Source organism: Coregonus clupeaformis, unplaced genomic scaffold, assembly GCF_020615455.1.
Source record: "Coregonus clupeaformis isolate EN_2021a unplaced genomic scaffold, ASM2061545v1 scaf0258, whole genome shotgun sequence".
Classification (NCBI taxonomy): Eukaryota; Metazoa; Chordata; class Actinopteri; order Salmoniformes; family Salmonidae; genus Coregonus; species Coregonus clupeaformis.
This window is the reverse complement of record NW_025533713.1, coordinates 302,186-318,707: the sequence shown is the minus strand read 5'-3', so window position 1 is coordinate 318,707 and position 16,522 is coordinate 302,186. Positions and strand designations below refer to the sequence as shown.

General features: G+C 49.4%; 1 pseudogene; it reads left to right on the top strand.

Annotated features, from left to right (window-relative positions):
- The window catches only part of LOC121583074, a 35,834-nt pseudogene extending 22,588 nt beyond the window's left edge, over nt 1–13,246 (top strand).
- The last annotated feature ends 3,276 nt before the right edge of the window (nt 13,247–16,522 follow it).

The window sequence follows — 16,522 nt, the reverse complement described above, 5'->3', positions numbered from 1 at the left end:
CAGGTCTAAATCAGTCCCTGATTAGAGGGGGAATCACCCACCTGGTGTCCCAGGTCTAAATCAGTCCCTGGTTAAAGGGGGAATCACCCACCTGGTGTCCCAGGTCTAAATCAGTCCCTGGTTAAAGGGGGAATCACCCACCTGGTGTCCCAGGTCTAAATCAGTCCCTGGTTAAAGGGGGAATCACCCACCTGGTGTCCCAGGTCTAAATCAGTCCCTGGTTAAAGGGGGAATCACCCACCTGGTGTCCCAGGTCTAAACCAGTCCCTGATTAGAGGGGGAATCACCCACCTGGTGTCCCAGGTCTAAATCAGTCCCTGGTTAGAGGGGGAATCACCCACCTGGTGTCCCAGGTCTAAATCAGTCCCTGATTAGAGGGGGAATCACCCACCTGGTGTCCCAGGTCTAAACCAGTCCCTGATTAGAGGGGGAATCACCCACCTGGTGTCCCAGGTCTAAATCAGTCCCTGGTTAAAGGGGAATCACCCACCTGGTGTCCCAGGTCTAAACCAGTCCCTGATTAGAGGGGAATCACCCACCTGGTGTCCCAGGTCTAAACCAGTCCCTGATTAGAGGGGAATCACCCACCTGGTGTCCCAGGTCTAAATCAGTCCCTGATTAGAGGGGAATCACCCACCTGGTGTCCCAGGTCTAAATCAGTCCCTGTCTAAATCAGTCCCTGGTTAAAGGGGAATCACCCACCTGGTGTCCCAGGTCTAAACCAGTCCCTGATTAGAGGGGAATCACCCACCTGGTGTCCCAGGTCTTAATCAGTCCCTGGTTAAAGGGGAATCACCCACCTGGTGTCCCAGGTCTAAATCAGTCCCTGGTTAAAGGGGAATCACCCACCTGGTGTCCCAGGTCTAAACCAGTCCCTGATTAGAGGGGAATCACCCACCTGGTGTCCCAGGTCTAAACCAGTCCCCTGATTAGAGGGGAATCACCCACCTGTTGTCCCAGGTCTAAACCAGTCCCTGATTAGAGGGGGAATCACCCACCTGGTGTCCCAGGTCTAAATCAGTCCCTGTCTAAATCAGTCCCTGGTTAAAGGGGGAATCACCCACCTGGTGTCCCAGGTCTAAATCAGTCCCTGATTAGAGGGGAATCACCCACCTGGTGTCCCAGGTCTAGATCAGTCCCTGATTAGAGGGGGAATCACCCACCTGGTGTCCCAGGTCTAAATCAGTCCCTGATTAGAGGGGGAATCACCCACCTGGTGTCCCAGGTCTAAATCAGTCCCTGATTAGAGGGGGAATCACCCACCTGGTGTCCCAGGTCTAAATCAGTCCCTGGTTAAAGGGGGAATCACCCACCTGGTGTCCCAGGTCTAAATCAGTCCCTGGTTAAAGGGGGAATCACCCACCTGGTGTCCCAGGTCTAAACCAGTCCCTGATTAGAGGGGGAATCACCCACCTGGTGTCCCAGGTCTAAATCAGTCCCCTGGTTAAAGGGGAATCACCCACCTGGTGTCCCAGGTCTAAATAAGTCCCTGGTTAAAGGGGAATCACCCACCTGGTGTCCCAGGTCTAAATCAGTCCCTGGTTAAAGGGGAATCACCCACCTGGTTTCCCAGGTCTAAATCAGTCCCTGGTTAAAGGGGAATCTCCCACCTGGTGTCCCAGGTCTAAATCAGTCCCTGGTTAAAGGGGAATCACCCACCTGGTGTCCCAGGTCTAAATAAGTCCCTGGTTAAAGGGGAATCACCCACCTGGTGTCCCAGGTCTAAATCAGTCCCTGGTTAAAGGGGAATCACCCACCTGGTTTCCCAGGTCTAAATCAGTCCCTGGTTAAAGGGGAATCTCCCACCTGGTGTCCCAGGTCTAAATCAGTCCCTGGTTAAAGGGGGAATCACCCACCTGGTGTCCCAGGTCTAAATCAGTCCCTGGTTAAAGGGGGAATCACCCACCTGGTGTCCCAGGTCTAAATCAGTCCCTGGTTAAAGGGGGAATCACCCACCTGGTGTCCCAGGTCTAAATCAGTCCCTGGTTAAAGGGGGAATCACCCACCTGGTGTCCCAGGTCTAAATCAGTCCCTGGTTAAAGGGGAATCACCCACCTGGTGTCCCAGGTCTAAACCAGTCCCTGGTTAAAGGGGAATCACCCACCTGGTGTCCCAGGTCTAAACCAGTCCCTGGTTAAAGGGGAATCACCCACCTGGTGTCCCAGGTCTAAACCAGCCCCTGGTTAAAGGGGAATCACCCACCTGGTGTCCCAGGTCTAGACCAGTCCCTGATTAGAGGGGAATCACCCACCTGGTGTCCCAGGTCTAAATCAGTCCCTGGTTAAAGGGGAATCACCCACCTGGTGTCCCAGGTCTAAATCAGTCCCTGGTTCAAAGGGGGAATCACCCACCTGGTGTCCCAGGTCTAAACCAGTCCCTGGTTAAAGGGGGAATCACCCACCTGGTGTCCCAGGTCTAAATCAGTCCCTGGTTAAAGGGGGAATCACCCACCTGGTGTCCCAGGTCTAAATCAGTCCCTGGTTAAAGGGGAATCACCCACCTGGTGTCCCAGGTCTAAATCAGTCCCTGGTTAAAGGGGAATCTCCCACCTGGTGTCCCAGGTCTAAATCAGTCCCTGGTTAAAGGGTAATCACCCACCTGGTGTCCCAGGTCTAAATCAGTCCCTGTCTAAATCAGTCCCTGGTTAAAGGGGAATCACCCACCTGGTGTCCCAGGTCTAAATCAGTCCCTGGTTAGAGGGGGAATCACCCACCTGGTGTCCCAGGTCTAAACCAGTCCCTGATTAGAGGGGGAATCACCCACCTGGTGTCCCAGGTCTAAATCAGTCCCTGTCTAAATCAGTCCCTGGTTAAAGGGGAATCACCCACCTGGTGTCCCAGGTCTAAATCAGTCCCTGATTAGAGGGGAATCACCCACCTGGTGTCCCAGGTCAAGATCAGTCCCCTGATTAGAGGGGAATCACCCACCTGGTGTCCCAGGTCTAAATCAGTCCCTGATTAGAGGGGGAATCACCCACCTGGTGTCCCAGGTCTAAATCAGTCCCTGATTAGAGGGGGAATCACCCACCTGGTGTCCCAGGTCTAAATCAGTCCCTGGTTAAAGGGGGAATCACCCACCTGGTGTCCCAGGTCTAAATCAGTCCCTGGTTAAAGGGGAATCACCCACCTGGTGTCCCAGGTCTAAATCAGTCCCTGGTTAAAGGGGGAATCACCCACCTGGTGTCCCAGGTCTAAATCAGTCCCTGGTTAAAGGGGGAATCACCCACCTGGTGTCCCAGGTCTAAACCAGTCCCTGATTAGAGGGGGAATCACCCACCTGGTGTCCCAGGTCTAAATCAGTCCCTGGTTAGAGGGGGAATCACCCACCTGGTGTCCCAGGTCTAAATCAGTCCCTGATTAGAGGGGGAATCACCCACCTGGTGTCCCAGGTCTAAACCAGTCCCTGATTAGAGGGGGAATCACCCACCTGGTGTCCCAGGTCTAAATCAGTCCCTGGTTAAAGGGGAATCACCCACCTGGTGTCCCAGGTCTAAACCAGTCCCTGATTAGAGGGGAATCACCCACCTGGTGTCCCAGGTCTAAACCAGTCCCTGATTAGAGGGGAATCACCCACCTGGTGTCCCAGGTCTAAATCAGTCCCTGATTAGTGGGGAATCACCCACCTGGTGTCCCAGGTCTAAATCAGTCCCTGTCTAAATCAGTCCCTGGTTAAAGGGGGAATCACCCACCTGGTGTCCCAGGTCTAAACCAGTCCCTGATTAGAGGGGGAATCACCCACCTGGTGTCCCAGGTCTTAATCAGTCCCTGGTTAAAGGGGGAATCACCCACCTGGTGTCCCAGGTCTAAATCAGTCCCTGGTTAAAGGGGAATCACCCACCTGGTGTCCCAGGTCTAAACCAGTCCCTGATTAGAGGGGAATCACCCACCTGGTGTCCCAGGTCTAAACCAGTCCCTGATTAGAGGGGAATCACCCACCTGTTGTCCCAGGTCTAAACCAGTCCCTGATTAGAGGGGAATCACCCACCTGGTGTCCCAGGTCTAAATCAGTCCCTGGTTAAAGGGGAATCACCCACCTGGTGTCCCAGGTCTAAATCAGTCCCTGGTTAAAGGGGGAATCACCCACCTGGTGTCCCAGGTCTAAATCAGTCCCTGGTTAAAGGGGGAATCACCCACCTGGTGTCCCAGGTCTAAATCAGTCCCTGGTTAGAGGGGAATCACCCACCTGGTGTCCCAGGTCTAAATCAGTCCCTGGTTAGAGGGGGAATCACCCACCTGGTGTCCCAGGTCTAAACCAGTCCCTGATTAGAGGGGAATCACCCACCTGGTGTCCCAGGTCTAAACCAGTCCCTGATTAGAGGGGGAATCACCCACCTGGTGTCCCAGGTCTAAACCAGTCCCTGGTTAAAGGGGGAATCACCCACCTGGTGTCCCAGGTCTAAATCAGTCCCTGGTTAAAGGGGAATCACCCACCTGGTGTCCCTGGTCTAAATCAGTCCCTGGTTAAAGGGGGAATCACCCACCTGGTGTCCCAGGTCTAAATCAGTCCCTGGTTAAAGGGGGAATCACCCACCTGGTGTCCCAGGTCTAAATCAGTCCCTGGTTAAAGGGGGAATCACCCACCTGGTGTCCCAGGTCTAAACCAGTCCCTGATTAGAGGGGAATCACCCACCTGGTGTCCCAGGTCTAAATCAGTCCCTGATTAGAGGGGAATCACCCACCTGGTGTCCCAGGTCTAAATCAGTCCCTGTCTAAATCAGTCCCTGGTTAAAGGGGAATCACCCACCTGGTGTCCCAGGTCTAAATCAGTCCCTGGTTAGAGGGGGAATCACCCACCTGGTGTCCCAGGTCTAAACCAGTCCCTGATTAGAGGGGAATCACCCACCTGGTGTCCCAGGTCTAAATCAGTCCCTGTCTAAATCAGTCCCTGGTTAAAGGGGAATCACCCACCTGGTGTCCCAGGTCTAAATCAGTCCCTGATTAGAGGGGAATCACCCACCTGGTGTCCCAGGTCTAGATCAGTCCCTGATTAGAGGGGGAATCACCCACCTGGTGTCCCAGGTCTAAATCAGTCCCTGATTAGAGGGGGAATCACCCACCTGGTGTCCCAGGTCTAAATCAGTCCCTGATTAGAGGGGGAATCACCCACCTGGTGTCCCAGGTCTAAATCAGTCCCTGGTTAAAGGGGGAATCACCCACCTGGTGTCCCAGGTCTAAATCAGTCCCTGGTTAAAGGGGGAATCACCCACCTGGTGTCCCAGGTCTAAATCAGTCCCTGATTAGAGGGGGAATCACCCACCTGGTGTCCCAGGTCTAAATCAGTCCCTGATTAGAGGGGGAATCACCCACCTGGTGTCCCAGGTCTAAATCAGTCCCTGATTAGAGGGGGAATCACCCACCTGGTGTCCCAGGTCTAAATCAGTCCCTGGTTAAAGGGGGGAATCACCCACCTGGTGTCCCAGGTCTAAATCAGTCCCTGGTTAAAGGGGGAATCACCCACCTGGTGTCCCAGGTCTAAATCAGTCCCTGGTTAAAGGGGGAATCACCCACCTGGTGTCCCAGGTCTAAACCAGTCCCTGATTAGAGGGGAATCACCCACCTGGTGTCCCAGGTCTAAATCAGTCCCTGGTTAGAGGGGGAATCACCCACCTGGTGTCCCAGGTCTAAATCAGTCCCTGATTAGAGGGGGAATCACCCACCTGGTGTCCCAGGTCTAAACCAGTCCCTGATTAGAGGGGAATCACCCACCTGGTGTCCCAGGTCTAAATCAGTCCCTGGTTAAAGGGGAATCACCCACCTGGTGTCCCAGGTCTAAACCAGTCCCTGATTAGAGGGGAATCACCCACCTGGTGTCCCAGGTCTAAACCAGTCCCTGATTAGAGGGGAATCACCCACCTGGTGTCCCAGGTCTAAATCAGTCCCTGATTAGAGGGGAATCACCCACCTGGTGTCCCAGGTCTAAATCAGTCCCTGTCTAAATCAGTCCCTGGTTAAAGGGGAATCACCCACCTGGTGTCCCTTGTCTAAACCAGTCCCTGATTAGAGGGGAATCACCCACCTGGTGTCCCAGGTCTAAATCAGTCCCTGGTTAAAGGGGAATCACCCACCTGGTGTCCCAGGTCTAAATCAGTCCCTGGTTAAAGGGGAATCACCCACCTGGTGTCCCAGGTCTAAACCAGTCCCTGATTAGAGGGGAATCACCCACCTGGTGTCCCAGGTCTAAACCAGTCCCTGATTAGAGGGGAATCACCCACCTGGTGTCCCAGGTCTAAACCAGTCCCTGATTAGAGGGGGAATCACCCACCTGGTGTCCCAGGTCTAAATCAGTCCCTGGTTAAAGGGGGAATCACCCACCTGGTGTCCCAGGTCTAAATCAGTCCCTGGTTAAAGGGGGAATCACCCACCTGGTGTCCCAGGTCTAAATCAGTCCCTGGTTAAAGGGGAATCACCCACCTGGTGTCCCAGGTCTAAATCAGTCCCTGGTTAGAGGGGAATCACCCACCTGGTGTCCCAGGTCTAAATCAGTCCCTGGTTAGAGGGGAATCACCCACCTGGTGTCCCAGGTCTAAACCAGTCCCTGATTAGAGGGGAATCACCCACCTGGTGTCCCAGGTCTAAACCAGTCCCTGATTAGAGGGGGATCACCCACCTGGTGTCCCAGGTCTAAACCAGTCCCTGGTTAAAGGGGAATCACCCACCTGGTGTCCCAGGTCTAAATCAGTCCCTGGTTAAAGGGGAATCACCCACCTGGTGTCCCTGGTCTAAATCAGTCCCTGGTTAAAGGGGAATCACCCACCTGGTGTCCCAGGTCTAAATCAGTCCCTGGTTAAAGGGGGAATCACCCACCTGGTGTCCCAGGTCTAAATCAGTCCCTGGTTAAAGGGGAATCACCCACCTGGTGTCCCAGGTCTAAACCAGTCCCTGATTAGAGGGGAATCACCCACCTGGTGTCCCAGGTCTAAATCAGTCCCTGATTAGAGGGGAATCACCCACCTGGTGTCCCAGGTCTAAATCAGTCCCTGTCTAAATCAGTCCCTGGTTAAAGGGGGAATCACCCACCTGGTGTCCCAGGTCTAAATCAGTCCCTGGTTAGAGGGGAATCACCCACCTGGTGTCCCAGGTCTAAACCAGTCCCTGATTAGAGGGGAATCACCCACCTGGTGTCCCAGGTCTAAATCAGTCCCTGTCTAAATCAGTCCCTGGTTAAAGGGGAATCACCCACCTGGTGTCCCAGGTCTAAATCAGTCCCTGATTAGAGGGGAATCACCCACCTGGTGTCCCAGGTCTAGATCAGTCCCTCATTAGAGGGGAATCACCCACCTGGTGTCCCAGGTCTAAATCAGTCCCTGATTAGAGGGGAATCACCCACCTGGTGTCCCAGGTCTAAATCAGTCCCTGATTAGAGGGGAATCACCCACCTGGTGTCCCAGGTCTAAATCAGTCCCTGGTTAAAGGGGAATCACCCACCTGGTGTCCCAGGTCTAAATCAGTCCCTGGTTAAAGGGGGAATCACCCACCTGGTGTCCCAGGTCTAAATCAGTCCCTGGTTAAAGGGGGAATCACCCACCTGGTGTCCCAGGTCTAAATCAGTCCCTGGTTAAAGGGGAATCACCCACCTGGTGTCCCAGGTCTAAACCAGTCCCTGATTAGAGGGGGAATCACCCACCTGGTGTCCCAGGTCTAAATCAGTCCCTGGTTAAAGGGGGAATCACCCACCTGGTGTCCCAGGTCTAAATCAGTCCCTGATTAGAGGGGGAATCACCCACCTGGTGTCCCAGGTCTAAACCAGTCCCTGATTAGAGGGGAATCACCCACCTGGTGTCCCAGGTCTAAATCAGTCCCTGGTTAAAGGGGGAATCACCCACCTGGTGTCCCAGGTCTAAACCAGTCCCTGATTAGAGGGGGAATCACCCACCTGGTGTCCCAGGTCTAAACCAGTCCCTGATTAGAGGGGGAATCACCCACCTGGTGTCCCAGGTCTAAATCAGTCCCTGATTAGAGGGGGAATCACCCACCTGGTGTCCCAGGTCTAAATCAGTCCCTGTCTAAATCAGTCCCTGGTTAAAGGGGGAATCACCCACCTGGTGTCCCAGGTCTAAACCAGTCCCTGATTATAGGGGAATCACCCACCTGGTGTCCCAGGTCTAAATCAGTCCCTGGTTAAAGGGGGAATCACCCACCTGGTGTCCCAGGTCTAAATCAGTCCCTGGTTAAAGGGGGAATCACCCACCTGGTGTCCCAGGTCTAAACCAGTCCCTGATTAGAGGGGGAATCACCCACCTGGTGTCCCAGGTCTAAACCAGTCCCTGATTAGAGGGGGAATCACCCACCTGGTGTCCCAGGTCTAAACCAGTCCCTGATTAGAGGGGGAATCACCCACCTGGTGTCCCAGGTCTAAATCAGTCCCTGATTAGAGGGGGAATCACCCACCTGGTGTCCCAGGTCTAAATCAGTCCCTGGTTAGAGGGGAATCACCCACCTGGTGTCCCAGGTCTAAATCAGTCCCTGGTTAAAGGGGAATCTCCCACCTGGTGTCCCAGGTCTAAATCAGTCCCTGGTTAAAGGGGAATCACCCACCTGGTGTCCCAGGTCTAAATCAGTCCCTGGTTAAAGGGGAATCACCCACCTGGTGTCCCAGGTCTAAATCAGTCCCTGGTTAAAGGGGAATCACCCACCTGGTGTCCCAGGTCTAAACCAGTCCCTGATTAAAGGGGAATCACCCACCTGGTGTCCCAGGTCTAGACCAGTCCCTGATTAGAGGGGAATCACCCACCTGGTGTCCCAGGTCTAGACCAGTCCCTGATTAGAGGGGAATCACCCACCTGGTGTCCCAGGTCTAAACCAGTCCCTGATTAGAGGGGAATCACCCACCTGGTGTCCCAGGTCTAAATCAGTCCCTGACTAGCTAGAGGGGAACAATGAAACAAAAGCAGTGGAACTGGCTTCCAGAGTTGAGTTGGAGGGGTCTAGATGATGTGGTAATGGTTTGTCTCTGTGTGTCTACAGGGAATCCACTGCTGCCAGACTTCTTCCTGGCTGAGGAGTTGATGCAGAACATGGGGGATCAGGTTGTCATCACAGTGTTAGAGAGTGACAAACCCAGCGCTGCATGGGCCTCCAGTGGGCCCATAGCGGAAACATTCAATATCATCAAGGGAGTCCTCAACCCTGACATTGTCAAATCCACTGGCGGAGTCTACAAGTTCCACCTGTCTGGTAAGATATGTGTTTTCAGCTTTAACCCAGACATCATATAGCCTGACTGTTTGTACCATAATGCCAACTCCTTGTTGGAGACAGTACAACATATCTGGGACCAGGCTAGACATCATATGACTGGTATCAAAGTGTATATTTGAAATGGTGAATACAGTGCATTCCCTTAATCCACATGTTGTTACGTTACAGCCTTATTCTAAAATGGATTAACTAAAACATTTTCCTCATCAATTGACAAACAATACGCCATAATGACAAAGCGAAAACAGGTTTTTAGAAATGTTTGCTAATTTATTAAAAATAAAAAACGGAAATACCTTATTTACATTAGTATTCAGATCCTTTGCTATGAGACTCGGGTGCATCCGGTTTCCATTGATCATCCTTAAAATGTTTCTACAACTTGATTGGAGTCCACCTGTGGTAAATGCAATTGATTGGACATGATTTGGAAAGGCACACACCTGTCTATATAAGGTCCCACAGTTGACAGTGCATGTCAGAGCAAAAACCAAGCCATGAGGTCGAAGGAATTGTCCGTAGAGCTCCGAGACAGGATTGTGTCGAGGCACAGATCTGGGGAAGGGTACCAAAACATTTCTGCAGGATTGAAGGTCCCCAAGAACACAGTGGCCTCCATCATTCTTAAATGGAAGAAGTTTGGAACCACCAAGACTCTTCCTAGAGCTGGCTGCCCGGCCAAACTGCGCAATCGGGGAGAAGGGCCTTGGTCAGGGAGGTGACCAAGAACCCAATGGTCACTCTGACAGAGCTCCAGAGTTCCTCTGTGGAGATGGGAGAACCTTCCAGAAGGACAACCATCTCTGCAGTACTCCACCATTCAGGTATTTATGGTAGAGTGGCCAGACGGAAGCCACTCCTCAGTAAAAGGCACATGACAGCCCACTTGGAGTTTGCCAAAAGGCACCTAAAGGACTCTGACCATGAGAAACAAGATTCTCTGGTCTGATGAAACCAAGATTGAACTCTTTGGCCTGAATACCAAGCGTCACATCTGGAGGAAACCTGGCACCATCCTTACGGTGAAGCATGGTGTTGGCAGCATCATGCTGTGGGAATGTTTTTCAGCGGCAGGGACTGGGAGACTAGTCAGGATCAAGGGAAAGATTAATGGAGCAAAGTACAGAGAGATCCTTGATGAAAACCTGCTCCAGAGCGCTCAGGACCTCAGACTGGGGCGAATGTTCACCTTCCAACAGGACAACGACCCTAAGCACACAGCCAAGACAATGCACAAGTGGCTTCGGGACAAGTCTCTGAATGTCCTTGAGTGGCCCAGCCAGAGCCCGGACTTGAACCCGATCGAACATCTCTGGAGAGACCTGAAAATAGCTGTGCAGCGACGCTCCCCATCCAACCTGACAGAGCTTGAGAGGATCTTCAGAGAAGAATGGGAGAAACTCCCCAAATACAGGTGTGCCAAGCTTGTAGCGTCATACCCAAGAAGACTCGAGGCTGTAATCGCTGCCAAAGGTGCTTCAACAAAGTACTGAGTAAAGGGTCTGAATACCTATGTGATCTTTTTTCAAATAAATTTGCAAACATTTCTAAAAACCAGTTTTTGTTCTGTGATTATGGGGTATTGTGTGTAGATTGATGAAAAAAACAAAACAATTTAATCCATTTTAGAATAAGGCTGTAACGTAACAACATGTGGAAAAAGTCAAGGGGTCTGAATACTTTCCGAAGGTGCTGTATTTTGCAACGACCCTAGGCTTCCTAGGTGCTACATCATCGAATCTTTCATTACACCATGGTGGCGAATGCAAGCAACTCCACAAGTCATTCATGTTTTGTGTTGATTGACTGCAGGGTCAATATTTTTATACACATGACAATAAACTGAACCATGGCAATATGCCTATACTTCAGTAGTAGTACATTTGTGTTGTGTTCTGTTGATGTTTCTCTGTTCTAGGTGAGCATGCAGGAGTGTGGTTCATTGATCTGAAGAACGATGGGGGGCGGAGAGCCCCCAGTCATGACCATGGATAGTGCCGGCTTCACCAAGATGTTTGCAGGTCAGTCAGTGGCAAAGACGGCTGTTAGCTACCTAGGAGTGCTCATATACCCTGGTCCCAGATCTGTTTGGATTAGATGATGAGCACTAGGCTGGTCCCAGATCTGTTTGGATTAGATGATGAGCACTAGGCTGGTCCCAGATCTGTTTGGATTAGATGATGAGCACTAGGCTGGTCCCAGATCTGTTTGGATTAGATGATGAGCACTAGGCTGGTCCCAGATCTGTTTGTGCTGTCTTGACAATAAGAGTTGACAAGACAGCAAAAGCAGATCTGGGACCAGCCTAGTGCTCATCATCTAATCCAAACAGATGCTCTCTCTCATTAGTAACATGTTGTGATGCTCTCTCTCATTAGTAACATGTTGTGGTGCTCTCTCTCATTAGTAACATGTTGTGGTGCTCTCTCTCATTAGTAACATGTTGTGATGCTCTCTCTCATTAGTAACATGTTGTGGTGCTCTCTCTCATTAGTAACATGTTGTGATGTTCTCTCTCATTAGTAACATGTTGTGGTGCTCTCTCTCGTTAGTAACATGTTGTGATGCTCTCTCTCATTAGTAACATGTTGTGATGCTCTCTCTCGTTAGTAAGATGTTGTGATGCTCTCTCATTAGAAACATGTGATGCTCTCTCTCATTAGTAACATGTTGTGATGCTCTCTCATTAGTAACATGTGATGCTCTCTCATTAGTAACATGTTGTGATGCTCTCTCATTAGTAACACATTTGTGATGCTCTCTCTCATTAGTAACATGTTGTGATGCTCTCTCTCGTTAGTAACATGTTGTGATGCTCTCTCTCATTAGTAACATGTTGTGGTGCTCTCTCTCATTAGTAACATGTTGTGGTGCTCTCTCATTAGTAACATGTTGTGGTGCTCTCTCATTAGTAACATGTTGTGGTGCTCTCTCTCATTAGTAACATGTTGTGGTGCTCTCTCTCATTAGTAACATGCTGTGGTGCTCTCTCTCACTAGTAACATGTGGTGCTCTCTCTCATTAGTAACATGTTGTGGTACTCTCTCTCATTAGTAACATGTTGTGATGCTCTCTCTCGTTAGTAACATGTTGTGGTGCTCTCTCTCACTAGTAACATGTGGTGCTCTCTCTCATTAGTAACATGTTGTGGTACTCTCTCTCGTTAGTAACATGTTGTGGTGCTCTCTCTCACTAGTAACATGTGGTGCTCTCTCTCATTAGTAACATGTTGTGGTACTCTCTCTCATTAGTAACATGTTGTGGTGCTCTCTCTCACTAGTAACGTGTTGTGGTGCTCTCTCTCACTAGTAACATGTTGTGGTGCTCTCTCTCATTAGTAACGTGTTGTGGTGCTCTCTCTCACTAGTAACATGTTGTGGTGCTCTCTCTCATTAGTAACATGTTGTGGTGCTCTCTCATTAGTAACACATTTGTGGTGCTCTCTCTCATTAGTAACATGTTGTGGTGCTCTCTCTCATTAGTAACATGTTGTGGTGCTCTCTCTCATTAGTAACATGTTGTGATGCTCTCTCATTAGTAACATGTTGTGGTGCTCTCTCTCATTAGTAACATGTTGTGGTGCTCTCTCTCATTAGTAACATGTTGTGGTGCTCTCTCTCACTAGTAACATGTTGTGGTGCTCTCTCTCATTAGTAACATGTTGTGGTGCTCTCTCTCATTAGTAACACATTTGTGGTGCTCTCTCTCATTAGTAACATGTTGTGGTGCTCTCTCTCATTAGTAACATGTTGTGGTGCTCTCTCTCATTAGTAACGTGTTGTGGTGCTCTCTCTCATTAGTAACATGTTGTGGTGCTCTCTCTCATTAGTAACACATTTGTGGTGCTCTCTCTCATTAGTAACATGTTGTGGTGCTCTCTCATTAGTAACGTCTTGTGGTGCTCTCTCTCCAGGCAAACTAAAGCCCACCATGTCAGGGAAGCTGAGGATTAAAGGAGACATGACCCTGGCTATCAAGATGGAGAAGATGATGTCCATGATGAAGAAGTCTAAACTCTAAATAATAACTATTAGAATGGCTGTGTCTGAAATATATGGTGCGTTCCAGACAACTGGGAACTCAAAATATATACAGCTGTGGAAAAAATTAAAAGACCACTGCAAATTTTTCTTAAATCAGCATCTCTACATGTATGACAGCCATTCCATTCCAGTGTCTGTTGAATTCCAACACAGGCACACCTCATTCTACTGAATTAGGTACTGATTAGGTGATCACCTGAACCAAATCTTCTTTAACGAGGAAAAGTATAAAAACCACTGCTGTGGTCATCACTATCCTCTTGCAATAGGACCAGCTGGATGGCAAAAACAGTGCTAATAGTACATCAAAAGTAATATTAATAAAAAAATAACTATTGACCATGCCAAAAGAGTTGAAAAGGAAAATTCTGAGTGAGGAAAAGAAGGGGTCAATTCTGGCTTTACTGGCAGAGGGATACAGTGAGCGTCAGGTTGCTTCCATCCTTAAAATTTCAAAGACGGCGGTTCATAAGAACAAGGTCAAGCAGCAGACATTGGGGACAACAAAGCTACAGACGGGCAGAGGGCGAAAACGACTCTCTACTGACCGGGATGACCGCCAACTCATTCGAATGTCACTCAACAACCGTAGGATGACATCAAGTGACCTACAAAAAGAAGGGCAAACGGCAGCTGGAGTGAAGTACATGGCGAGGATGGTTCGAAACAGGCTCCTAGGGGCAGGGCTGAAGTCGTGCAAAGCTAGAAAAAAGCCCTTCATCAATGAGAAGCAAAGAAGAGCCAGGCTGAGGTTTGCAAAAGACCATAAGGATTGGACCGTAGAGGACTGGAGTAAGGTCATCTTCTCTGATGAGTTCAATTTTCAGCTTTGCCCAACACCTGGTCGTCTAATGGTCAGACAGAGACCTGGAGAGGCCTACAAGCCACAGTGTCTCGCACCCACTGTGAAATTTGGTGGAGGATCGGTGATGATCTGGGGGTGCTTCAGCAAGGCTGGAATCGGGCAGATTTGTCTTTGTGAAGGACACATGAATCAAGCCATGTACAAGGTTGTCCTGGAAGAAAACGTGCTTTCTTTTGCTCTGACATTGTTCCCCAACTCTGAGGATTGGTTTTTCCAGCAGGACAATGTGCCATGCCACACAGCCAGGTCAATCAAGGTGTGGATGGAGGACCACCAGATCAAGACCCTGTCACGGTCAGCCCAATCTCCAGACCTGAACCCCATTGAAAACTTCTGGAATGTGATCAAGAGGAAGATGGATGGTCACAAGCCATCAAACAAAGCCGAGCTGCTTGAATTTCTGCGCCAGGAGTGGCATAAAGTCACCCAACATCAATGTGAAAGACTGGTGGAGAGCATGCCAAGACGCATGAAAGCTGTGATTGAAAATCAGGGTTATTCCACCAAATATTGATTTCAGAACTTTTCCTAAGTTAAAACATTACTATTGTGATGTTTAAAAATTAAGATGAACTTATTGTCTTTGCATTATTCAAGGTCTGACAACACTGCATCTTTTTGGTTATTTTGACCAGTTGTCATTTTCTGCAAATAACTGCTCTAAATGACCTTTTTTATTTGGAATTTGGGAGAAATGTTGTCAGTAGATTATAGAATAAAACAAACATGTTATTTTTACCCAAACACTTACCTATCAATAGTAAAACCAGAGAAACTGATAATTTTGCAGTTTGGTCTCTTAATTTTTTCCGCAGCTGTATATCGTGACGTACGAGCTCTAGGATAATGCCCGAGTTTCTGACTTGTAATTCTGAGTTGAATGGCCATTCAAAACTATTTCTCCCAGTCGGAGCTTGTTTTATTCCACAGTTCCCGGTTGTCTTGAATGCACTGAAGTCAAGCGATTTCCCAGTTGTCTTGACCATAAGTGCACTACTTTTGACCAGAGCCTGGGCCCTTGTCAAAAGTAGTGCACTATAGAGGGAACAGGGTTCCATTGGGATGCACCCAGAATGTCTAATGAATCTCCTAACTGTGTGTAATAAATACTGAACTGTCCACCTCTTTTTCTAACATGCAGTTTCTAATAAACCAGACGCTCTAATTCTTCTGCTGTTCTGTTCGTAGTCATGGCAACATTGTTCTGTAAATTCTTGGACGGCATTAGACACTGATACCACCGCTGTTCCTTCAATGGCATTGCACTAGCTACTATTTTCTGTTGCTATTTTTGGTTTCGTGGCAGGGCGCACACACAGGTGATCACGTAGTGTATTCGTCCCAGTTTACAGCAGGTATAAAAGGTGCAGTGAAATGCTGACGTGCCAGCTCCCTCAACGTGCCAGCTCCCTCAACAACCGCAGTACAACATCCATCAAAAATAAGGCAACAATAAACATGTCGTCCCCCAGGATGATGCAGCGCCCCCTTTGGGCCAATCAGTGTAATTTTGTAAATGACAGCTCTTTATGGCAAGACTCCTCATTCACACACGTTTTGTCATAATCGGGCCAGTGGTGTCTGAGATGGCGTATGATGAACAAATGTACTAACGGACGGTGACCGATCCACACTCCCCTCCCCGATTTCATCGTTGGGGACAATAAGTAATTAGAAGGTAGTATGCATGGTAATAAAACTGATATGTGCACAATAGGATATACAGAATACATTATGAATGTGCTATGTCAAGTATGACTGTTCTAAATATAAAGTGGGGTGTCTTGGTCATGAAGGTGGGGGTGTCTTGGTCATGAAGGTGGGGTGTCTTGGTCATGAAGGTGGGGTGTCTTGGTCATGAAGGTGGGGGGTGTCTTGGTCATGAAGGTGGGGGTGTCTTGGTCATGAAGGTGGGGTGTCTTGGTCATGAAGGTGGGGGTGTCTTGGTCATGAAGGTGGGGGTGTCTTGGTCGTGGGTGTCTTGGTCATGAAGGTGGGGGTGTCTTGGTCATGAAGGTGGGGGTGTCTTGGTCATGAAGGTGGGGGTGTCTTGGTCATGAAGGTGGGGTGTCTTGGTCATGAAGGTGGGGTGTCTTGGTCATGAAGGTGGGGTGTCTTGGTCATGAAGGTGGGGTGTCTTGGTCATGAAGGTGGGGTGTCTTGGTCATGAAGTTGAATACATAGTGTATATAATAGAACAGCAGTGTTGAATGACTGAACGGTGGCTCTACCCCAAAGTGCCGCTTGTCATGATGACACCCACCTCTCTCGTTCAATGAGAGAAGATTAGAAACAGACAAGATGGCGGCGTTGTTGGATTACTTCACGGAGCAAAACAGTTATTTTAATAAGAGCGTTTTCTACATTCAAACGAACCACCTGCAACTGGACATAGACATTTTATAACATACATGTTT